We start from the raw sequence: 16,514 nt of genomic DNA, 5'->3' as shown, positions 1-16,514 counted from the left end.
TACTTATAGACGAAAGAGACCAAGAGGCCAAACAAGGCCTCCTCTTGGAATCTCAGTTGTAGCCACAATAATTTCCCTTGAATTAGCTGTTTAATCTCTTTGATGTGTGTAGCTAACTTATGGCTGAGCTGAGCTACTTCTTGTGTGTCCCTTACCACCTCCTTTTAATTTTTAAATAGAGGGTAGCTCAATTACATTTCTTCCCCACCCCACCTTTAATCACATAGGAGCAAAAAAAGAAAAGAAAGAAAGTGAAAGGTGGGAAAGATTACTCACTAGGGACTTGACATTGGCAATGTAAATCAGTAAAACACCTAGATTTCAATGTACTGTGTTTGTAAAATCATCCCACAGCCATGTTTACTTGCCAGAGCCCTTCTGACCCGAGCTTTACTTGCAACTCTGGGTTGCCTTCTCATTTACTGTTCTTCTCTTCCTCTAGAACTTAACCCTTGTTCAATTACATCATTGGGAAATGTCTCCTCTGTTCCCCTTCCAAGTGGGCCTCAATTATTTCCATGGTTGACATCCAGAATTCTTTACGAGCTCCTCCCCTTTTCTACAAAAGGAAATGAACTTTCTGGGAGAAATCTCTTTGCCCAATGCCCCTCTATAAGACCAAGGTAGAGTCAACCCCAGAGCCAGTTTCATCTGGAAGTTTGAAAACAATGGCTTAATCAACATTGCAGGCTGCTTTATTGATACATGTGGGACACAGAAAACTTACTTGTTGTTTTGTCATAAGAATAGACTGGATCTTTCCGAGTGGAGTCAATCCCTAGGAAGGCCTTATAGTTGTTGTCTTCATACCAATTGAAGGAGAACACACGAGAGCCTCCTCCCTCTGGGTAGCCACACAGGAGGTCAGACAGGATGCTAAGCAGTTGTGTAGAGGTCTGTGGGCCACCATTCTGCATGAGGGGTCTGGTCACCAATAGCAAGTCTTGAACACTTGGCCGATGAATAAACTAGGGCAAGGCAAGGGCTTCAGGTTATTTTAAGGCAGGCAGACTCAATCTCTTGTGAAGCCAAACTCCATAGTTTGGGGAGACTTCCATATGTACATTTGACTTTCATGTTTAAAAAGAAAAATAAATTCAAGGGTTAGCAAATGGCATAGTGGTTATGTTACTGGACTCCCACATGACCAACCATGGGTCAAGTCCCGGACCCAGTGGCTTGAAACTTATGCCAGCTATGTGTGCGTGCCTAAGGTCCCAGGAGGAGAGTGGAGGAGAAGGAATCGAGACATGGCCATCCCTCCTGGGGGGTGATTTCTTGCTTTCCCTCTCACTGTCTCTCTCTCTCTCTCTGGCAAGTGCATGTGTCCTAAGGCAAAAAAAACTCTAAAAATAAATAAATAAAATAAAACATCATGGCTCAGCCAGTGGGAGGTGGTTAATGTGGCTGGATCCCACATAGTCAGCTGTGTGGTTTGTCTTGGACCCAAAAGCTTGGGAAACATGCTGGGCATGTGTGCGTGTGTGCCCAGGGTGCTAAGAGGAGAATGGAGGACAAGGGATTTCAGTGTGGCCATCTGCCTTGGGGGTGCTTTCTCAATTTCTATCTCTTTTTCTCTTTTCTCTGGCAAGCACGTGCGCCCTATAGCAAACTAAAAAAAAAAAAAAATAACAAACAAAAAAAAAAAAAAAAAAAAAAAGAATACATTCATATTCTCAGCAACCTAGTTATGAAGAACAAAAAAGAAAACCTAAAACCTACTACCATCTTCTCAGGAGAAAACTAGAATGAACCTGAAAGAAAACCAAAGAGTGACTCTGAAAGCATTTTACTATCACCTCTCTTCTTTCAGTCCCTTTATTCGAATTCCTTGGGAGTGTGTCCGTGGGAAATGCAGAGACTACTTTACTGCAAGCAAGTCCTTGAGTCTGGTATCCTACCAAGATGCGGCTATTGGGAAGAAATCAGGAAATAAAATGATGGGGAATAGCTGTGTTCTAGAAAGGCAAAGTCAGAGAAAACTTTCCTGGCCAAACAGTTCCAAATTTAGCTTCTTATATTTGAAAAATTATCTTATCAGCTTCATTTTAGCAAATGTAAGCTTTTCCATTGTCCTCAAGTGTGTGGTTTGTAGTTTCAGTGTGTGTGTGTGTGTGTGTGTGTGTGTGTGTGTGTGTATTTTAAGACCCTAGCAAATACAGAACAGGTGAAGCCTCCGTTTTTGTAAAAACACCTTTTAAATTTCGTGCCACCTAAGAAGGGACGATCTTCTCCTCTCCATGGGGTGGCAGCACTCACTGGCTTTGTCCTTTGAAGGCATTTCTGTATTACTCCGGACTAAGTTGAGGGCTGCCAGAGTCTAGGCTCCATGATGCCATTGGCTCTGCTTTATGGGAAAATACAAAATAAAAACAATGCTGCATTTATTTCCCACTACACCTTATTACTCACTCTCAGAGGCACTCGAAAATGTATAAAACCATTAGGATTCAATCAAGTGAGACTGAAAACAGCTCTCCTGCTGCAGTAAGTGCTGTTTGCTTGCCATCCCTCTTGTCCACATGCCAACACTCGCCCTCTGAAACTGATGAGGACCAGGTAGAATCTACTCAGCGAGTCACGCCTGTAATCACAGTCCACGCTTCCACAGTGAAGTTAGGATCTCAAATTGCTTCAACAACAGGGAGTCTTGTGACAGTCTTGCAAGGGGTCATTACCATTATTACGTTGCCCATTTAATCAAAGCACTTGGAGATGAAGGAGCTGTTCTAGGGTCAAGTCTAATATCGATGAATATAAACTGCTTTAGCCTAGTTCACAAAGTGCTTTGACTTGCTAGCTGGATAAACAAGGAAACTTCTGAAACTCCCATGCAGAATTGTGAGTGTTGATATGTTTTGAAGACTTGTTTACATTCTCTATCAACTTTAACCCCATTATACTGGTAGGAATTTTTAAATGCTATGAAGACAAGAATGTTTGACAGAGACTCCCACTGCCACAGGGGGCCGCCGGTCCAATGGGCCCTTCTCTGACTTTCCCTGCACAGTGCTTATGCTATGCTCATGCCAGGCTGAGTTCAGTTTTATAAAGACAGATTCCAGCCACGCAGTTTTCCAAGTTGGCTGAGCCTCAGTCAGCTGGGAATATTGAAGGGGGAAAAAGTTGGGGGAAGATTATGTTTCACCTTTGCCTCTTTTTCATAGTACTCATACTTGGAGGGACTTGTTTATTTCACATATCTCTTCTCTGTTGGACTGTGGATGTCATTAGGGCAGTGCCATCTGTCATCAGCTCACGTCCCCAGCACCTCTTTACTGAATAGAAGAATCACTTTCTATATAAAAGACTTGCGCTATAGATGTTAGTTAAAATGTGCACATGTTTTGGGACCAGCAGTTAGCGTAATGGCTATGTCACTGGACTCCCATGTAGTTGACTGCAACTTGAGTCCCGGACCCGGTGGCTTAAACTCACACCGGATGCATGTGTGTGTGTGTGCCCAAGATCCCGAGAGGAGAATGGAGGAGAAGGGATTGCAGTGTGGCCATTCCTCCTGGGGGGTGATTTCTTGCTTTCTGTTTCTCTTTCTCTGTCTGTCTTCTTGGCGAGTGCATGTGCCCTATAGCAAAAACCTCTCAAAAAAAAAAAAATGTGCACATCTTTTATAAAACAACACAAGGGGTTAATAATTTTGGGGGGATGAGTTGATGTTTTAGGGAAAGCACTTAGAATCATGCCTATAAGCACTGTCTATGGATGTGCTATTATCATTGGTGGCATCTATCTATGTGGATTTTAAGACAGTAATGAAATGGTCAATCTCCTCAATACTAGAAAGTCTCAGATTCAGTTGTTAAGTCCTCTGGTGCTTTGGGCCATACCAGGCAAGCCGCTTATTTCCTGTGGTATTTCTTTCTCTGTGTGAAATCAGAAGGATGGTTCCTTTCTTTTTGCCTCATATCTAGCAGTGTAGATAATTTAGGATATGAACAGGTGCTTTGAAATGACTCATTCAGGACTAACAGTTAGAGTAATGGTTATGTCGCTGTACTGCCATGAAGTCGATTGCGGTTCGAGTCCCAGACCCAGCGACTTAAACTCACCAGGCGCATGTGTGTACATGCCCAAGATCCTGAGAGGAAAATGGAGGAGAAGGGATTGCGGCATGGCCATCACCCCTGGGGGGGTGATTTCTCACTTTCTGTCTCTCTGTCTCTCTCTGTCTTCCTGGTGAGCGCACGTGCCCTATAGCAAAAACCTCTTAAAAAAAAAAAAGAAACAGAAATTACTCAATCAATGTAAAGATCAAATGTACTCCTTGAACAGTTGTAAAGTCCAATTGAATTACTTGACATATTAAATGTAATAAAATGGCAGAAAGACATAATGAAATTATAATTACTATCATCAGGTTGCTTACCTCTTGAATTCTTGGTGACATATCAGATAATATTCCTCCCCAGGATCTCAGGTTGATACCTTGAGAACCACTGTCTAGGAGTGTGGGAAGCTGTAATTGATAGGAAAAAAAAAGTTTAAAATATATACATATATATATATATATAATGTATTTTTATATACATACCAAGTGTTATATGATCTCTGTTTCACTCTCTCTTTTTAAAAATCAGATACAGGACATGTGCACTCACCAGAGACAGAGATTGGGAGATGAGAGGGAAAGGGAGGACGCACCCGCCTGGGGAATGGCCACTCCACAATCCCTTCTCCATTTTCTTCCCAGGACTTTGGGCATGCACATAGGCCCAGCCCATATTATAGGCTTCTGGGTCTGGGACTTGAACTGTGCAGCCAGCCATGTGAGAATCCAGCCACCTTAACCCCCATGCCAAGGCTGACTGGCGCTATGTGATCTCCTGAACTCTTGAAAACATTCCCTCCCTTCTTTCTGATCACAGGACCTTTACTGCAAGATTGTTTTCAGAAACCAAATTCTTTTATGTAATTGAGAAAATCAAAGGCCCTTATTCCAAATCACCCTGCTGAGCTAGTCAATCACAAATAGTTTCATGGTGACATTAAGTACGTCAAAGTGGTTCTGATTGCTGGTTTAGTGACACCAAACAAGACTCCTGGAGGAAGGCAAACAGCGTGCGTGCAGCTGCAGGGGTGTAAGGCAAGCTGCTGCGGAGGGTGGCCACCTGCTCACCCCGGGGCTGTGCAGACACTGCTGGGCTTTCTTTCATTGCTCGGGTCCTTCTGCCTCTATGTCCTTTTCAGGGAGGCCTCTTCCTCTATTCAGCACGACTCCCTGGGAGATTCAGCAGTTACGGCACCTTCCCTTTACCACCGCAGCTTTAAGTCAGAGAAATTCTCTTGCATGTCCTCCAATTGAGAGCAGTGTAGCCCCAGATCATGCAGCAACTCAAAACTGCATTTTTGCACCCTGGCAGGGAGTGGGGAAGCCCACAGGTTTGCTGCCTCCAAGTCTCAGAGACTGATATGAAATCTTGTTTCTGGAAACCAAATTCAAGTCCTGATTGATTTTGCTCATCATAGAAGCTAACTGAATCACTAAACATATAAGAATCTTTTAGAACTAAATTCTAAGTTGTTTTAGAGAGAGATTTTTGCTACAGGGTGCATATGCTCACTAGAGAGACAAGAGACAGAGAGACAGAAAGTGAGAAATTACCCCCCAGAGTATGGTCATGTTGCAATCCATTCTCCTGCATTCTCTTTTCAGGATTTTGGGCATGTACACATGTGCCCAGTGTGTTTCAAGCCACTGAGTCCAGGACTCGAACCACCATTGATTATACGGAAGTTCAGCCCCTTAACCACTATGCCACCTGCTGGTCCCAAATTCTAAGTTTTAAGACAGTGGCTTTTGAATTCAAGTGTACATGTTGAGTAAGTCTATAATACATCATTTAAAAAATTAAACAAGGTTTCTTACATGGAAAATTATTAAATTGTTGGATGAATGAATACTAAGTAAATGCTTTCCATATCTTTATCTCCCTTCATTAGGACTGCCTTCGTTCACTTCTCTGCTAGAATATTGCATCAGAATGGGCTTCTTGCTGGTCCCTCCACCTCTGGTCTCTTCTCTCTACACTATGGCCTGAGGTACCCAACAGGCCAATCCAATTATGTCACTTGCTCTGCTCAAAAATCTTCCATGGCTGGGGAACCAGCAGTTAGCATAATGGCGATGTCGCTGGACTCCCATGTAGTCGACTGCGGTTCGCGTCCCGGATCCGGTGGCTTAAAACTCACACCGGGCATGTGTGCGTGCATGCCGAAGATCCCAAGAGGAGAAGGGAGGAGAAGGGATTGCGGCGTGACCATCCCCCCTAGGGGGGTGATTTCTCGCTTTCTGTCTCTATGTCTCTCTCTGTCTGTCTGGCGAGTGCACGCGCCCTATAGCGAAAACCCTCTCAAAAAAAAAAAAATCTTCCATGGCTGGGGAACCAGCAGTTAGCATAATGGCGATGTCGCTGGACTCCCATGTAGTCGACTGCGGTTCGCGTCCCGGATCCGGTGGCTTAAAACTCACACCGGGCATGTGTGCGTGCATGCCGAAGATCCCAAGAGGAGAAGGGAGGAGAAGGGATTGCGGCGTGACCATCCCCCCTAGGGGGGTGATTTCTCGCTTTCTGTCTCTATGTCTCTCTCTGTCTGTCTGGCGAGTGCACGCGCCCTATAGCGAAAACCCTCTCAAAAAAAAAAAAATCTTCCATGGCTGGGGAACCAGCAGTTAGCATAATGGCGATGTCGCTGGACTCCCATGTAGTCGACTGCGGTTCGCGTCCCGGATCCGGTGGCTTAAAACTCACACCGGGCATGTGTGCGTGCATGCCGAAGATCCCAAGAGGAGAAGGGAGGAGAAGGGATTGCGGCGTGACCATCCCCCCTAGGGGGGTGATTTCTCGCTTTCTGTCTCTATGTCTCTCTCTGTCTGTCTGGCGAGTGCACGCGCCCTATAGCGAAAACCCTCTCAAAAAAAAAAAAATCTTCCATGGCTGGGGAACCAGCAGTTAGCATAATGGCGATGTCGCTGGACTCCCATGTAGTCGACTGCGGTTCGCGTCCCGGATCCGGTGGCTTAAAACTCACACCGGGCATGTGTGCGTGCATGCCGAAGATCCCAAGAGGAGAAGGGAGGAGAAGGGATTGCGGCGTGACCATCCCCCCTAGGGGGGTGATTTCTCGCTTTCTGTCTCTATGTCTCTCTCTGTCTGTCTGGCGAGTGCACGCGCCCTATAGCGAAAACCCTCTCAAAAAAAAAAAAAATCTTCCATGGCTCCCTACTGTCTCCAGGAGAGAAGGTCAACACTTGTGCTAGAAACATGACCTTTCATGAGCTGCTGCCTGGCCCTGTCTCCAGTCGTTTCTCCTGCTGCTTCTCCACCACACTGGAGTTGTTTCTACATCCCACCCCCACTGGGAACATGCCTGTCTCTCTCAAGCCCCCAGCTCAGCATGCCATTCCCTTCATCCTTCTTGCTTGGCTAGTTTCTCATTCTTCAAATCTCGTCCCTAATGCAAGTACCTGTGCGAACGCACTGTCCTCTGGTGGTTTTAGATGCTGCTTTGCCTTTGTCTCTGCGCACCCTTGCCCTGCCATTCTCTCTCTCTTTCTTCTGTTACAGGGCACAGGTGCTCACCAGAGAGACAGAGAGACAGAGAGAGAAAGAGATCGAGAAACTATTTCTCAGGGAAGATGGCCATGCTGCAATCCCTTCTCCTCCATTCTCTTCTCGGGACTTTTTCTTTCTTTCTTTCTTTCTTTCTTTCTTTCTTTCTTTCTTTCTTTCTTTCTTCTTTCTTTTTTTTTTAAGAGGTTTTTGCTATAGGGCGTGTGTGCTCGCCAGAAAGACAGAGAGAGATAGAGAGACAGAAAGCAAGAAATCACCCCCCAGGGAGGATGGCCACGCCACAATCCCTTCTCCTCTGTTCTCCTCTCGGGATCTTGGGCACGCGTGCACACGTGCCTGATGTGAGTTTAAGCCATCGGGTCCAGAACTCGAACTGCAGTTGACTACATGGGAGTTCAATAACATAGCCATTACATCAACTGCTGGTCCCGTTTCTCTTTTTTTAAAAAGAATTATTTATTTAATTTTATTCATTTTCATTTTTTTTTTTTTAATTTGACCAGAGAGAGAAAGAGAGAGGGAAAGTGGGAAAGCATACCACTGGGTCTGGGACTTGAACCGCCGTCAGCCATGTGGGAGTCTGGTGCCTCAACTACCACGCCACCTCCTGGCTCCCCCCCCACAATTTTCCAGCCATCGGGTCTGGGACTTGAATCATGGAGTTGTCCACGTGGAATCTAGCATCTTAACTTTCACACCACCTGCTGGCCGCTGTCATGCTCTCTTAAGGTATCCTATGTATTTCCTTCCTTGCACTCTTCGCCTAGTCTGAGGTAGCCAGTGATGTCTCATATCATGACAGGTAAGCGCGGTGTGAGTTCTGTGGGCTTGGTCCTACTCGTGGAGTTTAGATTCCTTCCTATGCTCACCACCACCTTATGGCTGTCTCCACTTCCAACACTGGCCCAACCACAATAAACACCAGTGGATACACCACCTGGAGGACGACCTACTACACAGCCAGGAAAGTTAGCAATGGGGTAGTGTACGCAGCGAGCTCTTCAGACAGAACCCAGAATGTCCCCATGCGGCTCGGCTTTGCAGAGCATTGTGTTGTAGTGCTGCACCACCACTTGGCCCCTGAATTTCATTTTACGAATACTAAACTTGATAAAGTTTAATAAGACTACCTCCCTTAAACATTCAATTTGCTATCTATTAATTTTTAAAGTATTACTTTATTTAACCTTAATTAATTAATTAATTAATTTTTCATTTTACCAGAGAGGGAGAGAGAGAGAGAGAGAGAGAGAGAGAGAGAGAGAGAGACGAATAGCAAGCTGCCAGGTCCGGGACTCGAGCCGTAGTCAACCATGTGGAAGTCTAGCGCCCCTAACCACCACGCTACCTGCCAGCCCCAATATCTATTAATTTTAATTCTACAGGGTCAAGCAAGCTGCCAGGTCCGGGACTCGAGCCGTAGTCAACCATGTGGAAGTCTAGCGCCCCTAACCACCACGCTACCTGCCAGCCCCAATATCTATTAATTTTAATTCTATAGGGTCAGAAGGTGGCATCATGGTTAAGGGCGCTGGACTCTCACATGGTCAACTGCAGTTCAAGTCCCGGACCTGGCAGCTTGCTTTCTCACTCTTATTCTCTCTCCCTCTCTCTCTCTCACTCTTTCTCTGGTCAAATTAAAATAAATAAATATAGTTAAATAAGATAATTATTTTTAAAAATTTTTTTTTAATTCTAAGACTTTTTTTTTAGTTTGGAACTAAAGGTTTTTTGGTTTTTTTGAAAGATTTTTGCTATAGAGCATGTGCACTCACCAGAGAGACAGAAAGCGAGAAGTCACCTCCACCCCCAGAGGGATGACCATGCCACAGTACGTTCCTCTCCATTCTCCCGTCAGGGTTTTGGGCATGTTTGCCCAGTGCGAGTTTCAAGTCGCAGGGTCCAGGACTCAAACCACAGTCAAACACATGGGAATCCAGCACCTTAACCACTATGTCACCTGCTGACCTCTGAACCAAAGTTTTTTAACTCCAAGTCTCAGACATTTTTGCAGCCTTCTGCAAAGCTCATGGCTCACTATGCTGATCACTTTAGGGACTAATGGATAAAATGGCTGACCCATTCCATCCCACTTCATCCTTACCCTACTCGTACTGGTCAGAGTCGGCTCGTCTGAACCCATCTCAGCTTCTCCAGGAAGCCTTCTGTCCCCCAACCATGCTTTCCCTGTCGTCCTTCACCGTGGGTGAGATGTCCCTCCTAGCTCCTCCTACAATTCTCGGTGTATTTACTTCTCGTTTCTACATTGTTTGCTCTTATGTTTTAATGTATCTGTCTCCCCACCAGACCGTTAGCTCATTGAGCATAGGGCTAGGCATTATTTTGGTTCTGGAATCTTTTTAAAATTTAAAAGGTTTTTTTGTTCATAACAGAGTGAGTGTGTGCATGTGAGTGTGTGTGTGAGAGAGAAGCAGAGCATGAAGGAGAGTAAAAGAGCGAGAAGTACCGTCCACAGGGTACCTCCCCCAGGGTGTGGTCACACCGCGATTCCCTCCTTCCAGTCCTCCTGCCCAGTGGATTGTGGGCACTTGCATGTGTGCCCAGTATATTTTAGGTTGACTAGACTAGATATCTTATTTTATTAAGAAAAATATTTTAAAGTTGTTTTGCCATAGGGTACATGCTCTTGCTGGAAAAAGACAGAGACAGAGAGAGGGAAAGTGAGAAATCATCCCCCCAGGTGCAATGGCCTCATAGAAGTTTCTTCTCTATTCCCTTCTCAGGATTTTGGGCAGATGAGCACATGCACCTGGCTTGATTTTCAAGCTCTTGGATCTGGGACTTGAACCGGGGTCGACTATGGGGGAGTACAGAGCCTTAACCACTACGCTAACTGCTGGCCCCTTTATTTTACTTTTTAATTGCCAGAGGGTGCTTGTGCATGCCAGAGAGAAAGAGACGGGGGGGGGGACATCCCCAAGTGGGACATGGTTGTACTACATCCCTTGTCCTCCGTTTCTCCATCCTGTTGGGATTCGAGGCACACGTGCACACGTGCCTTATGTGTTTTTTCAGGCTGCTTGTCAGGGACTGAAACTGGGATCTGCCGCGTGGGATCTAGACCTGTTAACCACTAGGCTATGGGGCCAGCCCAGGCTGGTGATGTAAACCATGGTGAGCAGACGGGATCCAGCTTCTCTTCAGCAGTGCCTTACCACTGTGCTGTGGACCCAGCCCTGTTTCGTTTTTCTATCTTCAGGGCGTGATATACAGAGGATGCTCAGTAAATGTGTTCTGTATTAGTGGGTAAATAAACTATAATCGAGCAGAAAAGAGACAGTCTATTGATGCCTTAGTTTCCACGAGCGACATCTCCTCCAGACATGATGCTGACCTCTAGGGAGGGAGTGATCAGTTCCACCTGGGGATGGAGAAGTGACACCAAAGCTGAGGTTCGTAAGGAGATAAGTTGATGACTGCAAGGGTGAGGGCAGTGTCTGGATAGAAAGGGAGGGCCAGGAATTCCTGGTGGAGAGAGGAACGTGAGGGAAGGCAGCAAGAGAGAGTGGCTGGGGGATAGCTAGATAAGAACAAGACCTGGCGTTCAGAGGAGAAGGACGCCTTTTTGAGTTTGGTTAATACTTGCTTTTCCAGTCTTGCCGAGAATTTAATACTGCTCATTAAGCCAGCACTTGCTAAGTTCCAGCTCTGTGCCTAGCATTATAACTGCAATTCCCTTGCTAGCTCTTTTCGGGAGATGGTGAATAAGGAGCGTCTTGGACTCACGCCTTTGTCTTAGATCCCACTTCCATCTCTGAACAGAACCTGGCCCCTAGCGAGCCCTCCATACGGCAGGCTTGTCCACTAGCGGTGTGGCTGAGGTTGCTATAAATAATAACATAATTTGCCCTTTTCCTTTGGTTCCCTGCCCCATTATTCAAATTTGCATGACTTATTCTTGCCAAAAGAACCTGGAGTGACTATAAGTTTATTTTAATGAATATGGGGAAACGTTTCTGGAAAAAAAGATCACAAACTAAAATGGCAGTGTTATCACATATACACGCAGGCACACACAGGCACACGTGTGCACACACACACACACACACACACACACTCAGACCACTGTTTCCTATGCCAAACAAGTTTTCTCAATTTCCAAAATACAAAATAACGCTTTCATGGCATAACTGGACTCAGCCATGATTGGGGCTCTCAAGGCAGACCGGATATACAAATAGGGCAGTAGAAGGGGTCCGTGTCTCTCTCCACTGTGGCTGGTCTGAGGGGTCCCTGTACCTTGATCCTGTGCATAAGAAATTGATAGGAGGTCATTGACCAAGAAGATTCTGGCCCCAAGAGACCTTTAACTGGGTCCTTAGGGGACAGAAAAATGTGTCTCCTTTGAGACTGTGCAACTTTGCTTTTGTCTTAAGGGAGAATAAAGCACTTCTTGTCCCAAAGGACCTTGTCTGAGCAGTCTCTGCTGATGCTTTCAGTCCGGTGGTTAATGGAACAGCAGTCACTGTACCAGCACGTGAAAGAGTCCAATGTTTTGTTTTACATTCTGTGAGTCAAAGGAGAAATCTAGGAGAGTATTCATTTCTAACTGGATGGGTAGCCTCAGGTTACAAATATCTCTGCAGGAGATGACACGGCCTTTGGGGGCTTTGGAAGGTTCTAGAGCAAGGTCTGGACTGCTGCCTTGAAAGCATCCAGACCAAAGAGAGAACACAGATGAGCAAAACCCCAGACAGACAGAATGGGGGAGTCCTGGGCTGCTGCTACAGGAAGCCCAGATTCATCCGGGAGGGAAGTAGTTGCTAGGCAACCGGGAGACTGTGGATTTGAAGCGTGTTTGTTGCAACCTGACAGTTGTTAAGCATCAGATGAAAAGAGAGGAAACCGGCTTCAGTGGTGAGGGGCCACCAGGAGGGGACACCCTGAGTGCTAGGAAATGCGTCATGAGTGGAGAATTCAGACTCAACCACTTGGGGGGAGAGGGAGGACGTGCCAAACTTCTCTACTGGGAGAGGCCACAGAGACATGCTGTCTCCAGCACCGGAGCACGCAGTGCGTCTGAACCCGGGGGTGGGCTCTGGGTATGTGAACAGACAAGTTATGGCACTCTCTTTGGCTCAACAGAAACTAGGCCTTTTTCTCTGCAGTGACTTCCCTCCCGGTATCTGTGGTTGATGAAAGCAAAACTGAGCTTGGAATCTAGGGGCAGACGAAAGGTCACTCCCTGAGACAGACCTCCTCCTAGTCCCAGGGGTCTGAGGAAGGAGAAGATGGGGGAGGAGAGGGAGCCTCTGCAAAGCAGTTGTGTTCTTGCTTTCGTAAGAGCAATGTGCTTTCTTTCAAACTGCTTTTCCATCTCTAATGTGAATTTCACTACAATCCTGTAAGATATGTAGCCAGGTCTTAGGGATTTTACAGATGAGGAGGCTGAGATTCCCTTTAAATAGCAGCAACTCTGGGGCTGCTCCAGAGCCAGGAGCCAGTCTTCCAACCATCAGGAGATGCGTGAGGGCCCAGGGGCTGCTGGGCCTCCAATTCTCTAACCACTGGGTCCCTTGATGGTAGGTGGGAGGTGCTGCTTCCTTCATGGAGAGTTAAGGAAGAAGCTGCAGCTGCACTGAGACCTTGCAGGAAAGGACAAGTGGTAGCGGTAGGCAGGAAAGTTTCAACCCGGGGTCTGGCTTCCGGGATCCATGAGCCCCCATCCCCAATGGGTCTATGTGAATTTACGTTTCTCTAGGGAAAAGATTTAGAGCCATTGCTGGATTCTTAAAGGCCATCCTGACCTATAAAAAGCAACTATTCTGTAGAAATGAGAAATATCGGAAGTCAAAATCCTTCTTAGAAGCAATGTAATTGTGGCCCCAACCACAGTGGCACAGGTGTGACACGGGAGCCACAGTGGAAGTCCCGAGGTTCACATTCCCAGCCAGTCTGATGCTGACTGGCTGGAAGGCTGGGAAGCCGGGGGAGGATCGCAGCGTGGGGAGACCCTGTCAGGGGTGCCTTTCTGTCTGTCTTTTTCCCATAAAGGAAATAAATAAATAAACTGAAAAACCAAAACTCCAAAACCAGTTAGGTAACCCCAGTAACCTAATGGTTAAGGGAGCCAGATCCCATTGTGGCTGACTACAGTTTGAGTAACCAACCCAGGGGGCTTGAAAAACATGCCAGGGCAAGCGTGTGCCCCAAATCCTAACAGGAGGAGAAAAGGGAAAAAGGACTGTGGCATGACCACGCCTCACAGGAGGTGCATTCCCCCTCTCCCTTTCTCTCTATCTTTTTCTGGGTTCCTTTTCTGGTACCCTCTTTTCTGTTTGTTTTTAAACAAAATCTATCGCCTAGGAAAAGCTTGATCATAACAGGCACAGATTTGTGTAGTTGTGGGCAGAATGAATACTAATACTGTAAGTCAAATCTACTTGCTTAAAAGTTTCCAAAAAAACCTCCTTCCTGACTTAGTTTTGTTTCCACCCAACAGCCCTGTGCCATCTCCCCCAGCCCTGTGCTGGCACTGAGTCCATCTTTTCTCCCCTCAAACCTTCATGCAATAGTGGGAGAAAGTTAATAGCCCCATCGAGAAATAGGGAGAGACGAAGTCACAAAGTTAAGTCACTAAAGGGGCAGCACTGGGACCAGCAGTTGGCATAATGGCTATGTCGCTGGACTCCCATGTAGTCAACCGCAGTTTGAGTCCCGAACCCGGTGGCTTAGAACTCACGCCGGGTGCGTGTGTATGCGTGCCCAAGATCCCAAAAGGAGAATGGAGGAGAAGGGACTGCGGCGTGGCCATTCCCCCTGGGGGGGGGGGTGATTTTTCGCTTTCTGTCTCTCTGTCTCTCTCTGTCTTTCTGGCGAGTGCATACACCCTGTAGCAAAAACCTCTCAAAAAAGGGGGGGGGGACAGTCACTGAAAAATCCTGGCAACGTGGGGGCTTTTCGAGAGGCCTTTGCCGCACCCATCCAAAAATGGAAACACATCGCTGAAATGGAACAAACTTCCCCCATGGCTGGCTCTCACTGGGCAGCGGGCAGTCCACCCTGTTTATTCCCAACAACTCAGGAATTCGGGAGCAAAGCCGAGAACGAAGCGGGACATTCACAGGAGCCTGCAGTCAGATCCCCAGCACTGGGTCTTTCTTCACTGGAACCGGCGCTCTGAGAGGCACAGCTTATCCGAAGTCAGAAACTGCAGACCCACAGCCGCGTAGCAGTAGAGGGAAAGGAAAGAGCGCTGAATCATGCCTCGCTGGAAGCATTTGCGAAGGGGAAAACCATGAGCCAAAATGCCGAGGAGGCCAAATTTCCTCTATCAACATCCATTGAGAAGGGGGAGGGGGGAAACTCAGATTTCCCAGCAGTATGGCAGGTCTTGGCACCCGCCTCGGTTCCCCTGCCGAACTTCCACAAATAAACATTCAACGCAGAAGGGACAGATTTGCTTCTCAGCAAGATTTCAAAGCTGCGCACCAGAGCTGGAGAGAAAACAGGAAGGATGGCGTAGGGGGCCGAGGAGGGGGGCATGCACGCCTCGGGCCAGATCAGATGGGAAACCTCCCAACCCCTCACCCGAAACTGACACACCATTTTTTTACGAGGTGCGAAACATTTCAGGTAGTGTTGGCACTAATGATACCCTGGGCCCAGGGCTGAGCTACTGGGTTTCAAGCTGGGGGCGTTAAGCCGGAAAAGGCCACAGGTGAAGACGAGCTCTTTCAAGCTATGTCAACCAAGGTGAAGCCCAAAGGGACTAAATCTTACGCGTGCACGCTGCAAGTGAGTATGTGTAATAGTGTGTGAGCATGTGTGCATGAGTGTTCACCCAGGGCTGGGCAGGGTGGAGTAAAGCCGTGGATATTGCATTTGGATTATTTGAGGATGACAACACTCACTTCTGATCTCCAAGAGACAGAGGAAAAACACAGCTGGTCCCAGTTGGTGCAACCCCAAACCTCCCTCTCTGGTTCTCTAAGCTCTACAGGTTCCCATGTCTTCTAGGTTGCACCCCCCACCCCACCCACAACCCCAGCTCCTTACACAACAGGGGCAGATGCTGTCACACTGGTTTACAGAGATTTTGCCTCTTTCTTTGTTAACGAGAACTGACTTGACATTTAGTAAAACCTTATTTATGCACTGGCCTACGTGCGTCTGAGAACCAGCCCCGGAGAACAGAAGGCACGGCGCTGGGCTGGAGCTGAGCGTGGCTGCCGGCCAACCAGCTGCAATAACAGCCTCGTCCCAGCGAGGCCCCTCCCTGGCCTGAGCAGCCCCTGCCTGGCTCGCTGTCCTCTCAGAGGCCGGGGGTCTGCCCTGAGCCTTCCTATGCTGGCCCCAGGGATCAGTTCTCTAAAAACACCCATAGCCTGGGCACACGAGCAGTAGGGGCAAAGCTCATCTTAATGCTGGCATTTCTTTCAGGTTTCTTTACTAATTTATTTATTTACTTATTATGATGATGATTTTAATGTTTAGGCACTGTATCCATTTTTTCAAATGGAAAAGCACATTTCAAGGGTACCAGAAGACTAGGCAGGGTGTTTGTCCTCTTTGAGACCTTCTGGGTCAGGTCTTTCCCCCACAGAGATCGAAGCAGAAGTAAGAGTACGTGCAGGGAAGTCCTCAGAGACCAGCCAAGGCCCATATCCACAGGGGTTTCTCCTCCAAGTAGTCTCTAGGTCCAGTCCAGGCTTGGGAAGTCACCAGTGTCGTTAAGAGAAGGGAGGGGACTGTATCCCTACAACACCCTGGCCTTATGGGTGATCAAAGAAAGTGCTTTGAAGCCTCCAAAGCATTTGGGCTACTATTGTTATGGTGCTTGGCCTACAGACAAGGAGACTGTAAATAAAACTCCCATGTTCTAGGTCAGTGATTCTCAACTCTGGCTAGACACTGACGTTTTCTGGGAAGCTTTTAAAAAACACTGAAGTCCAGGCTACACCC

This window comes from Tupaia chinensis, unplaced genomic scaffold (assembly GCF_000334495.1).
Source record: "Tupaia chinensis unplaced genomic scaffold, TupChi_1.0 Scaffold144016_1, whole genome shotgun sequence".
NCBI lineage: Eukaryota > Metazoa > Chordata > Mammalia > Scandentia > Tupaiidae > Tupaia > Tupaia belangeri.
The sequence above is the reverse complement of the archived record's forward strand: the minus strand, read 5'-3'. Positions refer to the sequence as shown.